General features: G+C 37.2%; 1 pseudogene; it reads left to right on the top strand.

Moving 5' to 3' along the window:
* LOC107567033 (atrial natriuretic peptide receptor 1-like) overlaps positions 1–9,097 on the top strand; it is a 14,951-nt pseudogene extending 5,854 nt beyond the window's left edge.
* Positions 9,098–9,568: the final 471 nt, after the last annotated feature.

The following is a 9,568-nucleotide window of genomic DNA, read 5'->3' as shown; positions in this document are numbered from 1 at the left end:
TTCATTTACATTTATTATAAACTGCATGTACATTGTAAAAAAAAAATGGTAAAAGTGATTTTTAATTTTACATTAAAAATATTGTACCAAGTAGAAAAGGAACGGTATAGTTTAAGTGAAAAAGAACAACTAATTTCATAATTTACTTTGAAAAAAATTATGTAAATTGCCATTCCCAGAATTCCCAGTGTGATAGCTCACGCTTGATGTAAGTACTATTTTGAAGTCAAGAAGTTCATCTTAGATTTTTTAAATATAATTCCTTAAACACATTTTCTCGAAAGGTATCAAGCAGAGCACAATAACGTTACAGTGGCCAAGTATCAAGAAATCCATGGCTCTCTCTCCCAAGGGTCCTTGTCGACCTGGTCCTGGGTCTTAACTGAGGTGGCACAAGTCTCTCGCAGTAAGAAAAAAATCCCCTCTGATGAGAATTTGTTCTCACAAAAGCTGTGAGGAACTAAACAATGAAAGTATTGTTTGTGTCCTTTGTCCTGTACAGTTATTGTGATATCAGCACATGGCAAGGTGGTCCGCAGTTTGCTAATTGAAGCTCACAAGAAAGGCCTCACCAACGGAGATTTTGCTTTCTTTTGTTTCGAGCCATATAAGCAAAAGGTGTTATTTGGCAGTTTTGACTGGAAACAAGGTGTGTTATGTAACCACAAATTCATAAAATGAGACATTGCTGAACATGATGTAATTTTCTATTTATAGTACATGGTTTTCTCCTTTCTCAGGTGATGGATATGACTCAGTGGCCAGGCAAGCTTATCAGGCTCTGTTTTTCCTGTCTCTGTATAAACCCAGTGATAAACTGTATCAGGCCTTTTCAGAGAATGTAATCAGCAGATCCAAAATAGACTTTGGCTATACATATGCTTCTAATGAACAGGTTTGCTTTTATTATGCACATCAACAAAGGTAGAGTCTATTATTAATAACTGAGTTTTGGTGCGAGGGCATGTGGTTGAATTGGTGGAAAGCCATGTGATGGGAAGCCTGATGTGGTGCTAATGTGTAGCTAATAACACAAAGCAACATGATAAGAGGCTTGGAAGCATGTTCATCTGGTTCTAGCTTATCAACTCCTTCAAGAGGCCAGTTAGAGGCCATAGTGCAGTCACTTTATTTCCAGTAGGGGGCACCAGATGCCCAACTTTGCTCCATACATTAGTGCATTCACACTGATTCAATGTTTTCTCACCCCTTCACTTTCATCTTTTTGGCATTGCCCTATACCCTATCTTTGATTAAAAAAGGGGGGAAAGAAAAATCTTGAATAATGTACCAATGACTGTCTGAAAGAGATTCCTGATGCAATCTTAAGGCCCAAGATCTTGCTGAAGTTGGTTGATGAAAAAGAACCAGTTTTGAGTCAGAGAATCTTGATTGAAATGGAAAGGACAAGGCCAGAGCCTGGCACGAGCTTAATGATGTTCTGGGCGGCATCCAGTTTATTGAGTGAGGGGACTGTGACGAATTGTTAATCTAATGAATAATTGATTTGTTAAATCAAATAAAAATTTGTGTGTCAGATTGGTCGAGACGCTACACCGCCAAGACCAAACACATTAACATTGCCATGTATATTACTGTACTTAACTCTCCGAGAGTTGGCATGACAGAACTGTAGTAGATAAGTCTTTCTGGGTTTACCTACAAAGTAATGTCGAGACTAAACAGCTCTACTGATAGACAATAATCTTTATGGTTCTACAGGTTTGGAACAACATGAGGATACATAATGAATAATATAATTTTTGGGTGATCTGAAGAAGCGCTATGTTCTTTCATGTGATGATATATGAATGAATGAATTCATTAATTCCTTCATCCATTATGATATATGTTATTATTTTAAGAATGGCCATTGTAACGAAAGGTTTTGTCCCCAAAATTTGCAGGACATTTTGAAGAATGAGTCTATCAAGCTGGACTGGACTTTCAAATTTCCCCTCATGCTAGACATCGTAAAGGTCATTGTGTCTGTGTTTTATAGTCTAAACCGTTTTCACTGACAGTAGAATATAAAACAGTGATGGATACATTTTGACTCTCATGTAGGGTATGGACTATTTGCACCATAGTCCCCTGCACTTTCACGGTCACCTCTCATCAACAAGCTGTGTGGTGGACAGCTGCTTTGTCCTGAAGGTCACTGATTTTGGACTTAATGTACTCAGGCGTTCAGACTCAGAGAAGTGTCCCGGATTTGACCCCTGGACCGGTAAGCTGGAAATCTGGAACTTTCCAGAGGAAATGCATTTTTGTTTGGAAGAAAAATACATATTTTTTAAATAATTAGTTTAGAATTCAATACATAAATACACAAATGTGTTGCACACATAAATGCAAAATGAGGACCGGTTTAGTTCGATTTTGTGTTTTTTTTTTTAAATATGTGTTTTCATTTTAAGCTCTGCTGTGGAGGGCACCAGAGCTACTGCGGCAGTCCATTCCAGCTAATGGTACACAAAAAGGGGACATCTACAGTTTTGCCATTATCGCTCAAGAGGTAGTATATCGTAGAGGGCCTTTCTACATCCCCAACTGTCACTTCAGTAATAGAGGTACGGTAATACACTTCACTCCCTCTCTCTATAAAGTCACTCTTCATAACATAAAGTAAACCATTTCAGATGGACAGCTGTGCAGGACTGTTGGTGACTCTCTCCCTGTCTGTTTTTTAGAGATTGTGGAGAGGGTCAGAGCAGGGGGCTGTAGCCCACTGAGGCCTCACATAGACCCAGCAGAGGGTGTAGAGGAACTGGAGGAAATCATGGCCAGCTGCTGGAGAGAAAAACCTGCAGAGAGACCAGACTTTTCTTTTCTCAGGACTGCCATAAAAAAACTGTGTCCTAATGGGTCAGTAATGAAGCAAGACATAGAGCCAGTGGTGTCTATGTCATGATAGTTATTGTTGTTATCAATAATTATTTTACCCTTAAAAAAATTACTACTATTGAAAAAATATATAGTCACAAACTTAATCATTGTCCTAATAGAGGCTTAATTTTAGATGGGATAGATCACCTCCTTAGGGCTGACATGTGCTGTTTTTCCCAAGGGAAAAACAATAATTTTGTATGACTGAGTCAATCTACTACATTTAGTTTAGACCAAGAAACAATCAGCTTTTACAGTGTGCAGTTGATTAGTTTACAAATGTTTTGAAAATAGGTTTGATTGAATCAAGAACCAGCTTCATTAATCCATTGGATATCACTAATCTGAACTTCTGTTTGTATGTTTGTGTATTTATCTATGGCTATCAGTGTCTTTATTATTAACTAGAACTATTTAAAATAATTTCCATTGATTAAAATAAAGACTTAATTTAAGATATAAATATTAGATGAGAGATTACTAAAGCTTAAATTATAATTAAAACGAAAACTGAAAATATAAAAATAAAAGCAAATTCAAAAGGCTATAATATTATTTATTTTTGTACAACACATCTTCACTATACTATAAAACAGTGACATGTTGGCAGTTGGCACTTGTATACCACAGACCAAGACAAAGAGAACCACAGCCTCTCTGTCTTTTATGGTTCTCCGTGGGCTATCTTCACCACCTGCAGAGTAAGATTCAGTGTTAACAATCTATAAGTTTGATTAAAGTCACTTTAAACAAGCAGTGCTGAGGCATCAGCGTACAGCTATCTCTCCTTCCCAATCTAATGCTTTCTTGACACTGTAACAGTTGCACATTCTTCCTCTTTGTGCTTGTTTCAGCTCTAAATGAGGGTAGTTGTGACTAATGAGCGTTTATGGGAGATAAAGAAGAACAAGCAGGGACACAGGATCATTAATTACACTTACAAATGACAGTGCTTAATCAGGTAGACAAACAAACAAAGGATATGGCTACTCTGGGGACCAGTGACACACAACCCAGCGATCACAGTGTCCCATGAGAACAACACAGTCACAACATATCACGCTAAACATTTATACTGGCCTTGGAGGATGAAGGGAGAGAGAGAATTAGAAACAAAGCAATAATGTTGTGAGTACTGCGCGCTGATAAAGGTTTATTTTGCAGCAAAATGGGCAATAAAGAATTACTGCTTCTTTAATGTGATAGTACTAAAGCTAGTTAATTGTAATAATATTAAATGACTTTTGCTAAGCATTTGAGTGTGTGCACAGGGGGTCTGAGAACATTCTGGATAACCTGCTGTCCCGTATGGAGCAGTATGCGTGTAATCTGGAGGAGATAGTCAGTGAACGTACCGCTGAACTCCAGGAAGAGAAGAAGCGAGCGGAGGGACTGCTCACGCAGATGTTGCCATGGTAACGCTCCAGATTATAACAACAACAACAACAAAATGCTGATCCAAAGCTTCCTAGAACTAAATTCTTCCTTTTAAACTCTTCTTCCTTTTCCCATTCTTTTCTTTGATTTACAAAGTAAATATGCAAATAGGCTATAACACACCAAGCCGAAGGTCAGCCATCGGCCAGTGTCAGGCTGTCTTTGAGCATCTGTTGGCCTAGTTTTTGTGGTATGCTCCCCTTGTTGGACCAGCATTGGCAGCTTTTCGGCAGATTGAGCATGTTGAATCAACAACGGAGTCTCTAGGTGATAGAGCCTACACTGATTGACTGTTCAACTTTGAAAAACAGTGCACAGGAAGTCAAGAGGGCACACACAGAATGCACTTTTGGTTCTTCCAGTTTGTCTTTTTATATGATGAATACAGACTACTGCCACCTGCTTGTATGGTTCACCTCTCATGCAGGCACAAACACTATGTGATAGGCCAGGGGTGCCCAAACTCGGTCCTGGAGGGCCGGTGTCCTGAAGAGTTTAGCTCCAACCCCAATTAAACACACCTGAACCAGCTAAGAAACTTGAAGGCAGGTGTGTTGAGGCAAGTTGGAGCTAAACTCTGCTGGACACCGGCCCTCCAGGACTGAATTTGGGCACCCCTGTAATAGGCTGTTGGCTTTAGTCTAATTTTTTGACTATAGTCGGCTTCTGTTTCCGCTAGTTTTTTTTATGTCAGTTTGTTGTGTCTTAGCCTTGATGCTTAAAATGTTCAAAGGTTTTGTACTGAATGCAAATTTAAAATGTACAATTCTGTGAGACTGGATATATTTGACCCCCAAAAAAGTTGTTGACCCTAAAATGAAAATTCTGTCATCTATTATTCACCCTCATGTTGATCTAAATCCATATGACTTTTTTGTTCGTTTTCGAAACAGAAATCAAGATATTTTGAATGAAATCTGAGAGCTTTTGGTCCCTCCACTGACAGTTTATTCACCACAAAATTTGACTATTCAAAAAGTTCATAAAGACATAGCAAATGTAATCCATATAAATCGAGCCGTTTAATTCTTCTGAAGATACACAATCGCTTTTTTTGATGAACAGATTTAATTCAGGCTTTTATTCACATTTAAACATTGATCAATGCACATACATTTAGCAAATCAATATGGTAAATGGAAGCTCAAACATGCTTGCATGACACACAAGAACCAAAGAGGTTTGTTCTTGTGTGCCAAACATGGTTGAGCTTCTGTTTATCATATTTCAATAGAGGGATGGAAATCTCTCAGATTTAATTAAGAAATGTTTGTGTTTCAAAGACGAATGAAAGGTTTGGAACGACATGAGGGTAATGATGTAAATGATGACAGATTTTTTTGTTTTTATCACCTGGTTAAACTGGATGCGTAGTGAATGATTTAGGTTTTCTTTTTGATATACTGGAGGCAAAAGTGGCACAACTGTTCAGTGAATTCGTCCACAACACTTCAGTTACTAAAAACTTGCTTGCACCTGGCCTAACAAGCCTACGTGACGAGACCAGTGATCATCACCAAGCCCTCCACTTGAAACCTGCCTTTGAAAAGTACCTGTCTTTTTTCTCGTATTTTTAGATGTGTAGCTGCTCAGCTCATAGCGGGAAAGACAGTGAGAGCAGAGACCTACGACTGCGTCACCATCTATTTCAGTGACATTGAAGACTTCACAGCCATGTCAGCATCCCTCACGCCAATGCAGGTGATGAAAGACGCAGAGACTCAAACAGTATCTTAGAGAGTTTCTGCCCAGTTTCTGTGTAGGCCTTGTAGGCAAAAACAATTCAGAGAGGTTTTAAAAAAAATATTAGGTCCTATGTGGGGTCATTTGTACAGATTTCGATAATATTTTTTTTGGATACAGAGCTATTTGGGGAGGCTTGAGGAGCCGCTGTCTTCTATTATCTAAGATTTTGAAATACCCTGCACTTGTTAAATAATGCATGTGTCTATGTGTGTTTGTTTGTCCAGGGGTCTGTTGTAAGATCAAATACCCATATAGTAAGCTCTGGAATGGGTTTCATATGTCCCATAAGAGCTCCTGACATTACTAGGTGACATGGCACAAGTGCTGAAAACTCCACTCTGTCACGAATAGCAGGCTTCTGTTAGCATAGCTGTTGGCTCAGTAGCCTGTCTGAGCCTTAACGTGGAAATAATACATTCACATGAGGTTATTTTTGGACCATACTGAAGCCCACAGCTGAACCACAACGAAAACCTATTGTCACCTTTCAGAAACTTTGATCTCTGTATCTTTATCCATAAGCTGATTGCTATAAACTGACTGCACAAGTTTCCTTTGCTGTAGGTAGTGAACGTGCTGAAGGACCTGTACACATTCTTTGATAATATCATTGACAACCACAATGTTTATTATGTACATAATTTGAACGCTTCACCGCCTTGCAAAACGATTTCATCTATTGTAGGATATGGGTTGCTTCATGTGTCCTTTGCTGTATCCACGTAGAAACCATTGGCGATGCCTACATGGTAGTGTCGGGCCTGCCTACAAGAAATGGAGATGACCATGTAAAAGAAATAGCAAGAATGTCGTTAGCTATAGTGCAGGGCATGAGGAGCTTCTACAGTCCACATATACAAGAGCAGCAGCTCAGGGTCCGAGTTCATTCAGGTAATAACTGGATGGTGACAGCTCTTTGGCTGTGCTATTCGTATATTCACTGGCTGATCAATCACGAAAAGAAATGTGCTCAGGAAATGAATGTACTGGGGTATTGCGTTGTAATTTATGTAATGTAAGCAACATGTTTTTTTATGCTCTTTTACTACAATATGAACAAGTATACAACAGATTAGAGATGTTCAACCTTAGTCGTAGTTCAAGAGCTAGACTGGCAAATTTCTTTTGTCTGCCAAAAACACATTTTAAACTACTTCTCATAAATATATTTGATTATGACTGGTTATTTATGCAAAAGGTTTATACAGTACATTTCATTTCTTCTCTTTCTTGCCTTTTTCAGATGTGTTTTGAATAGAAAACCAATGACCCATTTGTATATTCATTCTGATTTGGTTAATTTAGGCACCAAAAGAGTGTTTACACTACTCAGGCATTCGTGCAGTAATTCCAACTTGCCAAATTGCTTTATGACACATAAGAAAAATTCTAATAAAATACATAAAATAAATGCTGTTCTATTAAACTTTCTGTTCACCAAAGAAAATGTATCATAGATTCCACAAAAAAAACATTATGTTAAAAACATAATAATAATAAATAAATAAAATGTTTATTTTGTACCAAATCAGGATATTAGAATGATTACTGAAGGATCATGTGATCACACTGAAGACTGGAGAAATGACAGCTGGAAATTCACCTTTGCCATCACAAAAATAAATTGCATTTCAAAATAGAATACAAAATATAAATAAATAAAATAAAATAAATCATCCTCGCCATGTATAAAAATAAAAGAAGATATCAGTATGCATAAAAATATGTGCAATATACTATAAGAAACAGATGGACAAATCGTGCATTATCTAAAGGTTTAAGGGACTACTTCTCATAAATATATTTGATTATGACTGGTTATTTATGCAAAAGGTTTATACAGTACATTTCATTTCTTCTCTTTCTTGCCTTTTTCAGATGTGTTTTGAATAGAAAACCAATGACCCATTTGTATATTCATTCTGATTTGGTTAATTTAGGCACCGGAAGAGTGTTTACACTACTCAGGCATTCGTGCAGTAATTCCAACTTGCCAAATTGCTTTATGACACATATGAAAAATTCAAATAAAATACATATTACATAATTTCACCATTAAATAGCTGCTTTAGACACACAAAACATAGGCTGAGTACTATTGCAATAAAGGAACAGAAGAAACTTTATTTGAAATGTGTTTGTTAAAACTACTAGAGGTTGTGGAAAAATACAGAGTCATTAAAAAAAATATATATTGCTTGTTACAGGGCCATGTGTCGCAGGGGTTGTGGGTCTGAAAATGCCACGCTACTGTTTATTTGGAGACACTGTGAACACTACCTCCAGGATGGAGACATATGGATTACGTAAAATCATTCATGAAGGATATGCTGACAGCAGATTAGGAAGATATGTCAGAGAAGCATTTTAAATGAAATCCATGTGATTGATCTTACTGCCTTGACCTCAGCACTTTTTTGACCAGCCTTTAATTATGTAATAGCGGAGACAGACATCCTATTGTTTTACTTTTTCCCTCTCCAGCACTGAGGATCCATTTGAGCAGTTCCACCAAGTCTCTCCTTGACACTTTCAGGACTTTCCGCTGTGAACTGCGAGGTGACATCCATATAAAGGTACAGAGTTTCTGCCACTTTGACATTCACCTCAGAAAGCATCATATTGCTTTCATCTCGCCTGTCTTACCACATCACAACAATCTGATTCGCTCAACTGATTCTTTTCACACATATTTATTTTAGGATTGTTGCTTCAAAATTACTAGCACTAACAGTGACACACCCATTGTGTAATAAAATGACATCATAACTACAATCAAGGCTGTAAACATTGATATCTGAAAAGTTGTGTATACATGGCAACATAATTTCAGAAAGAGTGGAAATATTTCTTCAGTAACAAGTTACAGCTGGAAAGGACCTATAAATAGAGCTCAATAGCCTCCTCTTAACAACAAGTTCTCAAAGCTTCGGTAACCGCTCTCACCTCCATGTTCTTTTCCATTTCAGGGAAAGGGCTGGGTGAGGACATACTGGCTTTTGGAAGAGGACTACTAAACCAGATGTTTTTTTCAATACTTTTTAACATAATGCAAAACATTTTTTTTTTAATTAAATTAAAACATTTTTTTAAAGAGTGTATTACACTACTATATTTATACTTAGTTTTGTGTGTTTGCAGTATTTTAGCTCAATAAGAAAATTTCTAAGTCCAAAAGGTTAGGGTTGGTTAGGTTTTTCTATATTTTTGTATGTTATATCATATATTTGATGAAAATACAGTAAAACCCCCCAGAAATATTATTACAAATATATTACATACAGTGGGTACAGAAACATATAAAGGTACAGAGTTTCTGCCACTTTGACATTCACCTCAGAAAGCATCATATTGCTTTCATCTCGCCTGTCTTACCACATCACAACAATCTGATTCGCTCAATTGATTCTTTTCACACATTTATTTTAGGATTGTTGCTTCAAAATTACTAGCACTAACAGTGACACACCCATTGTGTAATAAAATGACATCATAA

Source organism: Sinocyclocheilus grahami, unplaced genomic scaffold (assembly GCF_001515645.1).
Source record: "Sinocyclocheilus grahami isolate Dianchi unplaced genomic scaffold, SAMN03320097.WGS_v1.1 scaffold1123.1, whole genome shotgun sequence".
Lineage (NCBI taxonomy): Eukaryota > Metazoa > Chordata > Actinopteri > Cypriniformes > Cyprinidae > Sinocyclocheilus > Sinocyclocheilus grahami.
This window is presented reverse-complemented; position numbering and strand designations above follow the sequence as displayed.